Source organism: Pezoporus flaviventris, unplaced genomic scaffold (assembly GCF_033815535.1).
Source record: "Pezoporus flaviventris isolate CSIRO_AGI_PZ_B2104156 unplaced genomic scaffold, CSIRO_AGI_Pfla_v1 ptg000002l, whole genome shotgun sequence".
Lineage (NCBI taxonomy): Eukaryota > Metazoa > Chordata > Aves > Psittaciformes > Psittacidae > Pezoporus > Pezoporus flaviventris.
Window position 1 is genome coordinate 4,331,571 of NW_026892550.1, and position 14,343 is coordinate 4,345,913.

Consider the following 14,343-nt stretch of genomic DNA (forward strand, 5'->3'; position numbering starts at 1 on the left):
TTTCCAGGATACTGTAATTCCAACACCAACACCCCCCTCCCCAACCCCCCCAACAGATGCTTAACATGATAGTTTCTGATGATCTATGTTTTAGATCATGGATGTTTAACACATTTTGTAGAATCTGGTTAGCCAGATGCTGAGTGGATTCCATGGGGCCTTTACTGCAGACTCCAAAGAGAACGAGAAAAATTTGACCTCTCATGCAAGAAGATTTTGGGCCAAACTATCCCTCGTGTTTGAATCTAAGAGATACCTTTCCCCCTTTTCTCCTATCCCAAATATTTCCTCTTTTTCTTACTGTTCTTACTTGTAAACCAGTATCCCCATGGACAGGCATGGGAACAGCCTCTGTACCCAAAGAGCAGAGACCCATTGGTCCGTGGCAGGCCAGGTACAGTTATCCATACTCTTCTATTGGCAAAGAACATCTGAGTCTATCAAGCCAGTGCAGTTAGTGTGTGCTAAGCTATGAGAGTTAAGGGTCTGGGTTTTCTCATGGCCTGCAGCAGTACGTGTCCTACCACCACATAGTTACTGTTATAAGTGATTGATGGCCAAGCAATGGTAGGAGAATGGTTTCATCACAACTTTTCAGTGTTAAGACAATTTAGCTCTTGCTAAACTGCTTAGCTTTCCAAAGTCTCTATAACCATTTTGGTCATTGAGTGATGTGCATGCTTCACCATAATTTTAATAGTATTTCTTGATAGGGCACTTTGTAATAAAATCACTTCTAAAAATGCATTTGCAGGTTGCAACCATATTTTTAAAGAATTATCTTCCTCGGCTTTGTCTCCATGATTAAGCATCTGAGTTTATTTCATATATTTTGTTTTATTCAGCTTAACATGAGCAGCAGTTCTCAAACCCCTCACTTTTTAAAAACATTCTGACATGTGATTTACTGAAGTTATCTGGTGAATTTCAGAACAAATATATGTCTGTGCCTTCCTATAATACTGGGTGTAATAGCTGTGGTTGTCTGTATTTTTCCACGTTGATAAAATGAAGGATGCAGATTTTCTGCAGTCTCCATTTGTTATTTGGGACAAAAGGAATAATACCTGTTCTGTAGCATTTGCTACTTGCCCTGTGCTGCTTACAGCTTACCCCTTTCCTCTGTTGTTTTCTTGTTTCATTGGCCATATCCAGAGAGAGAATCTGTCAGTACCCAGATAGTGCTGTCACTTCTGCAAACATGTTTCCTACTGAGATTTCAGTATCGATAGAGAGTATGGCTGGAGCATCAGTGCAAACTCCTCTGCCACATTGCTGTCTGGTTCTACAGGGAGGAAATCAGCTAGAGAGGAGGTGGGTAGAAGTCTCCTGCTTGTTTTATAAACTGAGGTAAATTGTAGATGGATACAGAGCAAAGTCAGGCTGGCAAGCTGAGGTGAGAAAACCCTGAAGGTCAACTGGGCACATCATTAGTAAGTGAAGTCTTGAAGACATTGAAATTTGTTGCTGCTTAGCACTGGAAAAGGCTTTGCAGTCACTCAGCAAAATCATTGGGCAGCAGTATCAGAATCCTGCTCTTGGGACGTCTTACATGTCTGCAGTTTCTGGTACCATGGTGGTTTTTTGTGAAGGGCTTTTACATATTAGGATAAGAAACTTTATGACAAGCTTTTCTCAACAGCCTTATCTGAGATCCTAAGCCCCAGCTGGAAAAATGTTCCACTGCCATATTTTCTGTACAGTTTGAGTGATGTTTACTGAAGCATAGGGAATAGTTGGTGCCTTTGACTGAAGACCTTGACCCTTGCTACGAGCAACTGCTGAGTACAGAGTATGTCATTTCCACTCCTCCAGCCAGTTCATGGGTAAGGATGCTCTCACTGATGTGCTTTTTTTGAAAGTGATCCTTTGAAAATGGTAGTGAACTTACAATAAAAGGAAATTATTTTTCAATGTCATGAGACAGTAGCACTGTTGTCCATTGCAAAGAATATCACAAAAGGAAGATTTATATATTGCTTATACAGGGGATCTATAACACCCATAGGATTCTCACTGTATGGAACACCTTCCTTGTTTTCTATTCTGCCACATCACAGTGTTCCCTGTGGAAGTTTTTAAGAAAGTGAAACTCAGTCTTCTCATTTTTTACCTGAAGCAGATGGATTGGCAATGTGAGCAGCAGAGAAGTTCATCTCTATGCCAACAGCAAAAAGACCTACCCCATCAGAGCAATGCAAACCCTCTGAGTTATATACGTAGTATGAAAAGATGGACAAAAGGAGAGTTAAGGTCTTTCAGCATGAAGGAACATCTCATATTTTCTGTTTATCTGAAATTTTTTGCTAATTTCAGCAGGGTCAGATCTCACTGCCAAATTAGCAATAGGCAGTTTTAATTCATTTCCTACCACGAAACCTGGACTTTTTTTGACAGGATCTTAATTCCTTTTAAAAGAAAACTTTAAACATGGCCAGGCACAAATTCTGAAAGTAAATGGTGAATATTTTATGTTTTAAGATTTTCTGTACCTAAAGAAATGTGTAACTATACTCTGACAAAACCTTCCTTGATTCAAAGAAGTTCTTTCTACCCCCTGCAGCTATTTATCTTAGTGTGGTGATAGCTGACTGCTTGTCTGTGTATGTACAGTTGCACAGAGGGGACAGGTTACAGAGTCATTTCCCCCACTAGCAAACTGGCACATATTTATGTTGCAAACAGAAAGCCAACCCAGGATCTCATTTCCTATTTACTCTTAGAGGCATCCTTTCTACTATGGGTTTCACTGATGTTATTGCTCTTCTTCTTGCAGTAAGTTATTTCATCCAAGAAAGCCTTAGGAGAGGCTTGGTGTATCTGGAAGGGAGAATCTGGGCCCTCTGTTAACCACTCATTGCTGTGTTTTGGTAGAATGAGGAGACTGCATGACTATTGCAAGCTGAAAATCTGCTGTGCTGATTTTACCCCGTTGTATAAAATTGGCTGTATCCACTCACCTAAGACCAAGGTAAGTGAAACCCAAGTACCACACTGCTCAAAAGGCACTGTAGAAGTACAGCATTTCTGAACTCCAAATACAGTAGTACCACTCAAATGGACCTGTCAGATTCTGAACTTCTTCCAGAATTAGTATGTGTATTAACCTCTTGTTGCCTCAGAAAAAGCCACTTTACATCACGTTACAATGATGTCCTCTGTCTTCAATTTAATGTCCAGAATTTTTGGATAATATGCAGAAACCAAAATGTGACACCTTTTCAGTTTTACATGTCACAAAAGTCCATTTAAGGCCAAATCTACCAAGCAGACTTTTGTGATCTTTTAACTGTGCCCATCAGTGTGAGGTACACAGCCCAGGCAGACCTCACCAAGCCAATGGTAACCATTACACTCAGAAAAACTGAATTTAATCTTAACAATTATTAATGGGAATGCGATTACTGTACTATTAATAAGCAAAATCTCTCTGGTATTCTTAAAACTACATTGAAACTGCAGAACTGCAGTGTTTCTCTATTGGTGAAGCACCCTAACTGTAGGCAGAACCTGAAGTTATTTTCCAAGTTGATTTGCTTAAACTATTGCAAATGCCTTTGTGCAAACTGTTACATAAATATAAACCTTGCATATATTGCTTCACCTTAAATTGATTTCTTTCTGAATTAAGCCAAATTGAAATAAGCCAGGTTCAAATTGATTTAAGATTGTCCATGTGGATTTCCAGTAGTGTGACTAAATTGATTTAAGAACCTTCCATTTAGTCAAACAAATGCAACTTTTATTACAGTGGGTTCTAAGTGTCTTGAGATCTGGGGCTAAAATTCATGTTTTTATTGTGTATGCAAAGAATCCCAATTCGTTAGATATATGAGTAAAGGAAAGAATTTGCCCTTCAATGGTCTGAAGTCTTAAATAGATGCAAAATATGATTATCAATGTCCTTGTGACACATCCATATATTTTTGTATTCTGATTGATAGAGAAATACAATATTATATAAGTAACCAGAAAAAAAAAACAACAAAAAAAGAAAATTAATCTTAAGGCTTTAAGTGTTTCACCTTTTAATTAATGATCAAGCAACAATGACCAAATATAACAAAGAGGATGCATAACTTCAAAGTAAATGTACATATTGGTCAGACTCAAGTTACAAACTACCTCTTTAATTACGTATTCTGAATACACACAGGTCATTTAGGTTTCTTTTACTTTGTTGTACTGGAAGGGGAGATGCACCCTTTTTAATTGTGTCCCATTGATTTTTTTATTTTTTATTTCTTTTAGCTTTTGTGGAATAAGCCTTGTTTGGCACAATGAAACTTTTGTTTTCTCCAGCCATTCTATATTGCCTCTCTTAAAAAAATCACCATTTACTCATCTGCACTGAGCAAAAATCTTTCCTTAAAAATGAGGAAAGCACAATGCCCTCTATTTCTGAAATCATTAGAATTGACTTTTAGACAATCAATGTGTTAAATGATGTAATTATCCAATGGTCCTTTCCCCATTTAAACCAGTTTGAAAGTTAAAGGTTTGTTTTAGATCAATTCCAAGCACTTTGTGTGCAAATTACACAACTGCCTTTTCCTTAACTTATCTCGCAAATCCAATTCAATAGTGGCATGTCCATGTAAAATGGTTCTCTGATAATGAGTAATTCTGGATGGCAATATGATTTTGCCTAAACATGGGAAAAGCTCTGACTCCTGAATATAGCATTTTTAAGCCAGAACTGGGAGAGGCTGAAGTCACAATGACAACGATCCCATTGATTTAGGATGTTCAAGTTCTCTTTTGTAGGCGTAGGACTTAAAGCTTCTTGGGAATGGTCTCAGACTCCAGAGCAGACTTTTTAGTGTAAACCCAGCACCTGCAGTTGACACCAACCGATGATGGGGGAAATGTCACCTGCAGAGTCAGTAACCTCCTTGATGGAAACTCACTGCTTTTGTCAGAATGTTGCTTGGGACATGGCACAGCTACCTCCAAGTATTAGTGCTGCTTCAGGCACCCTCAGGAAAGCCACAAGTGGCTGCCAGCTATGGTGCCAGTCCCCTAAGACACCTTCTGCCATGCAGAGCAGCACCTGGGTGGCATGTAGGACTTATGAAATAGCACTAGATGCCTGTGGTTTAGCTACAGAAAGTGAACCCCTGCTGCTGAGGGCTCTGTCTGTTCTGCTGCAGCATCTCAGGCGTGAGATGCTAGTCTGCCACTAACAAATGCAGGAACCTGTGGAAGCCACCCAAATTACACTGTGGTACCAAGAGAGTTCATAAAAAATGTGTCTAGGCCAGCTGCTGCCTATCCCATCCCTTAAGTCGTACCTGAACACCGTGTCCAAGTCAGCAGGATATCCTTGGCGTAGCTTGCTGGGGAATGATACTGAAGTGGACTCTGGCAGACTTCACTAGCAGGTCTTTTCTCTCCCAATTCCCCACCACCAGATCCCTTTCTTCCGTTGTAATGTAAGTTCTTAGTGCAAAACCTGCCCTGACTTCAGGAGGTACCAGTCTAGTCTAGGCTGTACTGTGCAAGTGATAATAGGTTTGTTTCATGGTGAGTTTACATGTACATGTATGCAGGGTCTTTAGTGCAGGTGCAATCCTTGGGCTGAAGAGGGAATATATCCCCCATCTTAATACCTAAGACAATGCAGGGTTTGCTGTGGCTCAGATTGGTTTAGATCATGAAGAACTAGGTGTAAATGAGGAAAAAATACTTAGAGTTAAAAAATATATGGTGCTAATTTTTATTTATTTAGATTTAAAACAAATTGACAATTATCTGGCATATACCTATTGAACAAGGGGAATATCATTCACATTGTGTTAGACGCATAGTCAAGCATGCATATAGAGGTAAATAATGTAGAAACAAAGGTTTTCATAGCTTTATTAGCATAGACTAACAAAGGCTCAGGCCTGCTGAATGCTCTACCCACCTGGCATCACAGAGTCGTGTATAAAATTGGACCCCTACCTTCCAGGTACACCTTACAGACCTGTGTCTGAGCTCTTTGTTGTGTATTAAAAACATACATCCTTTGTGTAAGTTACCTAAAGTGATGAGAATCTCAACTTCTGTGTTTCTTTCACAGTTTTATGTGTACACTTGTTACATATTCCTAAAATTGCAATAATATCTTGCCTCACTTTAATAGATATATTAATTATATTTCTCCCCCTTAATGGGCTGCTCACTTTATGGTTTGGGGACACAAAAGTAAATTTTAAAATCAATTATACAATTACATATGTAGCAATAACAGAGCAGAGAGCTAATCGTCTTTGGGTCAGAACTATAACCTTCTCATAATGCAGGTTTCATTAAGGTAAGGTCTATTATTGCAAAGAATTACAGAAATAATGGGGGTGGGTGTATTCAGCAAGAAATAACAAATGAGGGTCTTTCCTAGATAAGAGAAGCTGTTTGCTGGCTGCAGTGTGATAGCAGGCCCCTATAGTGTATGTAAATTGATAAGGTCAACTTGCTTTGGTGTATGCGATGCACAGTGTACAAGAATTAATTTCCGTATCATTCTGGAGAATGGCAGGAGGAGGGCTTCCAATTATCACTCATCATTGGGTACAGCCGAGCTGAACTACAGGGCTAAGCGTATGAAAAAGGCTGCAAGGAGGTGTGAAATGGGCTAAACACTCACAGTAGAGCACACTCCAGCCATTATGTGCTTAATGTTTTACATTTACATTTATTTACATTTTATCTATAGGGTTTGAAGGAGAACCAATAGTTGCCTTGGCCCATTGTCTTCTGTGTGCCTTTGAAGAATATTACTTTCAAATATGATTTATAAAAACAGAATCTGCACATCACTTGGCTATATTCACCATTCTTGTAAATATATGTGAACTTGGTTGGAAAACAGCTGGTAAGGTAAGCTTTATGCTGTCTTTGTTTCACAGTGGCAGGGTGATCTTTATGCCAGGTAAAGGATGTGCTTTTCAAAGGCACCTAAACATCAAACCCTCAAATATTTTAGCTCAAAATACAGGATGTTGATGTTCATATATCTTCGAACTTCTGGAAGAATGAAGTTAATTCAGGGTTAATGATCTTGCATACCATAGGTAGGCAGATAAATATACACTCAGGAGCTTGCCAAGCTCCAGTCCTACCACTCACGTTCTTGTAACCATTAGAGTATGCAGTTTCCTTTCAAAGTGAACCTTCTCCTGGTGAACGTAGCTCTGATGTGAATGGGGATGAGAAGGCAAAGCCTCTGCCTTTTCCAGATAAATGATTCCATTGCAGGGGCCAGGTGGTGAAGATGCGATCCCCCCTGTGTAGCTTATGCCATTCCTCAGCTCCTTATGGTATGTGTGTGGGGTTGAGATGATATGCTCTTGTGTGGGGGACGTTGTAGGATGAAGACTGCTTAGGACAACAAACAGCATTGGCTCTGTGACTGTTACACATTTCAGAAGCCTCTTAACATGGATTACAGCTTGCTGTAAAGATATCAAGAGTATAAGCAAGGGTAAGTTTGATAGAGTTTCCCATTAAATCCCTTGTCTTGCCTTTCTTCTTTGTCCTGATGGAATGTCACTGCTTAGTTACTACCTGTAGTGTTTGTTAATGCTGCCTCTGAGCAGCATGTGTGGCAAAAATCTGATTTCATACTTAGAAGTAGTTTAAAAAGAAGTCTCTGTGATTCCTAGGCAACACTGGGAGTAAAACACTAACATGATGGATTGAAAAAAATGTTTATGGGAGGGGATTCACTATTACCTGCGGATCCACTGAAACTGTTTTCACCTCTAAGTGGTTAACTAATGAGAATAAAAGAGCCTGCATGGAAGACTTTTTGGCATTTCTGGCAAACATCCCCTCCTTCTCCAATGATCAAACCCAGTATTTGATTCTCGGCTGCCACTCTTCCAGTGCACCTTCAGGGCCAGTGTAGGCAGCAGAGGCAGGTGAGTCGGCAGCTCACCCATCCACATAGGTGGACCTGTGATTCCTTGGAAAGTGTCCCTGAAGAATAAATAAGAAAGCAAGATTATTGTCAGCGAGGTTAATTTCGCTCCTGAGATCTCTGACTCGAATGGGAAAATTCAAAGTGATCTCCAAACGGGGCAAAGTCTTAGAGATCTACTTTCTCTTGCAGCTACATGAGTCTTGGGTTTCCCCTCCTGTGGTTGTTAACAGCCTGATTTTGTCTTACTGACTGCATCTTGTTAGGGTTGGGATTGGAGGTGAATACTATTTGGGGTAGCATGTTTGGGCAGAGTTTCTGGTACAATGACAGCACCTTGTTCCTCACACCCAGCATATCATGGTCAGCATCTAGCAATGTAATATTGAAAACCGGGCTGCTTCTACTTTCTCTCCACCCATTTGATGGAGAGATATGAAACATCAATAAAAAAAGACTGAAGACTGTAAGAACATAGAACAAATGTTGAATATATATTTTCACCTGCGACCAAGCATGAGAAGCTCCTATACTAACATGGCCTTATTGGAAAGTGGTCCTGATTTTACAAGTTGCCAGGCAGCGTCAGAAGCACAACTCATCTGTTATTAGCCTCCATGGTACCAAAATGTGTATCAAGAATGACAGGGTCTTATACAAATTTTACATTCTTTTTTGTTCTCAATGTCTACAACATGTATTTATTGCATTTAGGATAAGATAGTGACAATGCTTATATCTATATAATTATAGAATGGTCTGGGTTGGAAGGGATCTCAAAGATCATCTAGTTCCACCCCCATGCCACTGGCAGGGACACCTTCCATTAGACTACTTTACTCAAATACCAGTCCAGCCTGGCCTTGAATGTTGCCAGATTTGGGGCAGCCACAACTTCTCTGGACAACTTTTTCTCATGTCTTGCCAACCTCATCGTGAAAAGCTTCTTCCTAATATCTAATATAAATCTCCTCTGTTTCAGTTTAAGGCCATTCGCCCTTGCCCTTTCCCTACATGCCCTTTTAAAAAGTCCCTCTCCAGATTTCTTGTAGGCCCCCTTTGTGTACTGGAAGGCTTCTAGAAAAGCAAATTTCCCTTTTTCAACCAGTGAAAACTTACTGGACTGCTACAACTTCTTAAATATATATATAACATCTTGGCAACTTCATCTGCCAGTACCCCCAGGACCTGCAGATGCATCTTGTCGGGTCCCATAGACTTGTGCACCTTTAGGTTCCTTAGATGATCTTGAGCCTCACCTTCTACAGTGGGTGGTTCTTCATTCTCCCAATCTCTGCCTTTGCCTCTTTAACTTGGGCAGTGGGGCTGGAGCACTTGCCAGGGAAGACTTTTGAGCTTAACAGCCTTGACTATTCCTGTATGAAATTGCCTAATTTACTATTATATGTGAAATATGCTCGGTGGGATGGTATATAAAGGTTTGGCTTCTGTGGAAAGTACACATTCTTAAATACTTGTTTCCTAGGATATACACACAAAAGGCCAGCTTGGGGGGTCAGATGAGGTGTCTTCTGTGAACTTCTTCTGAACATGGTCCTTTTAGATGGTGGCTTCAGTAACAGCGGACAGGGCACTTGTCTGATGGTGCTAACCTCAATGCAGATGTATTTATTGTAGGACACAGCTGCCAAGGTGAGTCACATGTATGAATTGAGACACCTTGGGTGATTTATGTTTGGCTGTCTTGGACTTTTATTCACAGCGATGGCAAAAAGCATATCCTCTGCTGCATCACGGTCCATCTGCTAGATGTCAGGTGTCTCATTTGATATCTGGTGTGTTACAGCAGCTTGGTGAAATAGCTGAAATAGCTCTTTATCAAGCAAAACAAGGTATTCTCCCAAACTTGGAAATAGCTGAAGTTTTAAAGATGAAATGTGAGTAAATAAACATGTGAAAACCAGAATAGCTTAAGCACTTACAAATGTTAAGTTCAGCAAAAAAAATTACATTAATCCATGGAGCTTTATGCCTCAACATCTGTGTATGACATTACCTATATTCATAGCATAGTTGTAATATATGTGTAATTCAATTTTCTCTCACCAGTATATGCATGTATTTTACACAACTGTGAGGGTTTTTTTTAGCAGATAAAAAAAGATGGCTCTGTCATGACAAATTTCTTGCTGAAGGCCAAATTTTTCAAGTTTTAAAGCAAGCAATATTTAAATATATACTTAATTTTAATACATTCTGCTGCTTCTCGAATTCAGTAAAATTATTTGCATGCTTAAAATTAAGAATGTACTTAGGTTTCTGGTTGAATTTGCACATAAGTTGTTAATTTTCAAATGGATCATTTTTAATTTTCAGTATGAGGCTATAACAGCAGATTTTTTGCTCATCAAATATAATACATTAAATGAAATTTAATGATGTGATCCTAGTGGTGCAGAGCAGCACTCTTCAGAGTTTTTCCATAAAGCAAAATTTAAGAACACCTGATATTTTCAGGTCTTTTAAACTGATAACTATCTGAAAATGATTTACTAAACCCACCATAGCTATAAATGCAGCAAAAGTAGCTAAATACACTGGTTTAGAAAGCTTAATAGAACTTAATCCTAGCATCTTTTTATAACATCCTAAAATACTTTGCAACATGGAGTCAAGGTTTTCTTTTCTTAAAACCCTATTAAGAAGAAAGTTAATTTCACTTGAAAGTTGGAGGCCTTACCTACCTGGCTGCATTACCAGTCCTCTGACAGCCCTATTCAGCTGGGCCCCGCTGATGTGTTGTAGAGATTTGAAAGTAAAGAATTGCAAGAAGTGCAATTTAATCCCAAAGTCATTACCTAAATGCTGAGATAGGATGGGGATTACCACCAATGTAAATGAGATATGAGACAGCCAATGGATTAGGGGACCCTTTCTTTAGGATGACTTCAGCAAATAGGCTAAGATAAGGAAATCTTTGTAATTACATGGAGCTACACTGGTCAATTCTGACTTTTAAATACTGAGGCGCTGGAGAAAAGGAAAAAAAAAATCCTACATATGTTATTCTCTGCAATATTAAGTAATTCCTTTCTAATTCTACACAATCAATAGAAGAACATCATGCCAAATGAAAAGATGAGGGCTGCCTACATGTCCTTTTGTGACTGGTATCATTCCATCATTTTTGGTAATATCATTTCCAAATTAAATTTTATGGTCCATTACATACTAGCTCAAACACTTTTCTAATGGAATCTTAAATGGAACTGACTTGCTTTGCGTGGGGTTTGTCTCTCGGTTAAGATGTTATTTAGTTCTAATTATCAGATAATGAACTCAGGAAATTTAATTTTTAATATTTATATGTCAAAAGTCTATTGTACTTTGGTTAAAGGCTTTAAATTAAAAATTAACATGGACAGAATACTAATTAAGTATTTTCCCTATCTATAAGAGTGAGAAATGAGTTACACAGTTCCCAGATTAGCTTGTTACACTGCAACTGTTTACTTAAAAACTTAATTTAGTCTTCAGAAATAAATCACAAATAAGGAGATCTAGGAAAAGGAACCCAAGAATCTTTAAGTATACGAGCTTAAAGTGCATATCTTTATATGCATTGTCTCAGCTTCCTCTCTATGAGGTGTAATTCAGATGCATATGCATATTATTGCATATGCAAATGCATGTGCATATACGCCGTTTCCAAAACATAGTGGTTTTTATGGGTGTTCTTTCCATTTACACTTTCTCTTTGTGACATTTACTCCTCATTTTCTTCTCAACAAAGAATGCAAACTCAATTTTTTAATTATTCTTTCACATTTCAGAGCAAGCTATCTCAGGAAAATAATTGCAGAAATGAAAAAAGGATATTTATTTGGACTGGCAAGTTTCAACAGGTGCCTGTCCAGTTGTATGTCCTTCGTTTGCCTCCCTGATCTTTCTGTTGTTACTGGGTTGTGCTAGAACTGGGGGAAACTGGGTTCAATTCTTTCCCCTGCTACTGTCTACTTGGGTGATGTCCTGGGGTACTTACACGGGTAGGTCCTATAAAGTGTGAGAATGTGGAAGGAATGTTTCTGTACCTTGCTACTGTAATAGACCATGGTAACTAACTGAGCTAAACCCCCTGCAAACCATGTATAATGTGTATGGAGAGTGAGCTTCAGAACAAATCCACATCAGAGAGCATGCAGCCTGTGTTAGATGGCAGAAAGAGCAGAGATTGAAGGTGAGTGTTAATCTTGCCCACATCAGTGTTTAGGTCCTTTTATTCACTTTCCTAAAGAACAACTAGGGTGGAATTGACCTTCTGAAACTTCAATTTCTTCCCAAGAAAGGGAGAACACACGTTAAAACTTATCTTTATCAGAACCGGAGGAGTACCAACTCCCCTGTTTCTGCGTAGTAGTTTAGCAGTTAGGCACCCAAGGTGAGAGACCTGAGCTGAAGAGTACGGTATTTTGGGCTCTACCAGATGAACATTTTGGGCATATTATATCCAGCCTGTTTAGTTTAATATTATTAACAGTACTCAGAGCAAAGACTGGATGGCTGAATCTCCACATTCACATGTGTCTTACTTAAGTGTCATGTAGTTCCTTTGCTGTTTGAAGTTTAACTTGGGCTAAGCCTTGAGATCTGTGAATTCCCGTAACAGCTGAACACATTCAACAAGCTCAGGCATATGACATACAAGAATAAGGTGAAGCAGCTGGCTTTGTTCAGCTGGAGAAGAGATGGCTGAATGAGGATATTGTTGCTGATTTTAGCTAGTGAGTGATGGTTGTAGGGAAGACAGAGCCAGGCTCTTCTCAGAGATGTGCAGAGAAAGGATGAAAGGCAACAAATACAGGTGGTAGCAAGGAAAATTTCAGTTAGAAATAAGGTTCACAGTGATGGTGACCAGAAACTGTAACAGGCTTCTCAGAAAGTCTGTGGAGTGTACATCCTTGGAGATACTCAGAGCTTCCCTGGACAGGGCTCTGAACAACCCACTCAAACTTCCAAGCCAGCCCTGCTTTGAGCAAGGAATGGGACCGAGTGACCTACAAAGGTCCCTTTCCAAGTGTAGTTATTCTGTGATTCAGTTGTACGGGTCCTAAAAGCTGTCTGAACTTTTTAATCAGTGATATGTAGGCATATATCAGCAAAAGATCCTTTTTAAAAGTCACTTTCAGGAAAACTGGATGTAAATAATGTTTTCCAAAGTTATTTACTTACATATGTATATCTAAAGTAGATCTGGTATTGTTGGTATGACATGATATATGAGCGCAGATGATGTATCACTTTCCTTTAGAGAGACTGTCATTTATGTGTCAATCATGATTAAATTCCCATCTAGCCTCCCTGTAGGTCTGATTTACCAAACCAGGCTTGCGAGCTTCTATCAAAGAAACAAATGCAAGCCAAACAATCTGTCTCCACTTCCTCTTCCTCTGACATTATCAACAGGAGAAATCTGCTCAGTCAGATTTTGCTGTTAGATCCCCCAGGTGTGAGTTTATGATTACTCTGTTTTCTTTACTGGAGTTAGTTTTGACATACAGCCTTGGAACTTGGATTGCAGGTTTCACCCATGTGGGTATTGAAAACGAATTGTTATTAGAACAGATAGGTATGCAAAATATGCTTTCCACTGGTTGAATCTAGAGTATATTTTCTAGTGTGGTCTTGGAGCATGCCAAACATCAAGCCATTCGTCAGCTCTGAGACCTTCATCCTCTTTGTCTCTTTTGAAAGCATTCATTCAAGTAGCCAGCTGTTAGTCTGTGAATTCCTTTACACTTCTTCATGTTAGAGCTTTCTGGGAACTTCAAGACCTCTGAAAGGAGGAAATACGTCATCTTTTGTGATGTCAACCCATGAATTATGCTGTTTGCTTTTACAGTGAAGATATCTACTCTGCAAGTGCGTGCACCTATGGGGAACTACAAGCTCTGCACATGTAAAAGGTTTTAATCAATTGATTTGACCTAAAAGGGTGCGGTTTTGATTGGACCAGCAGCTGTATTAGAGGAAAGCCAGGATTATTACTGCCTCATTTTCTTCTTCAGACCCTACAACTTGCATGGTTCCCTATCCCTATCCCTATTCTCTTAGTAAAAGCAGGACACTTGGCAGAAGGGCAGACAAGCAGAAGTAAAATCTTTGGTTTTGCATGAAACTCCACATGTACAAATATGCTATGTCCTCACAGTTGTTGGGCTGGGTTTATGGGAAGTGTTCAGTGCTGGGCCATGCATTATCTGCTGACAAGGAAGGACAGCACTGCTTAGTAAATATAATCATTATATGGAAAATAATGTTCATACATACACTGCAATAAAATGAGATTATAACGGGTCAAATAGTATAATGTCTGCTCAGAAGCTGTCAGCAAAGCGGGGAGACCACATGCTCATGGTAAGACAGGCAGTGGTGGAAAGGGGAGTCTGGTGAGTCTCTCTTCCATCAGCACAATATTA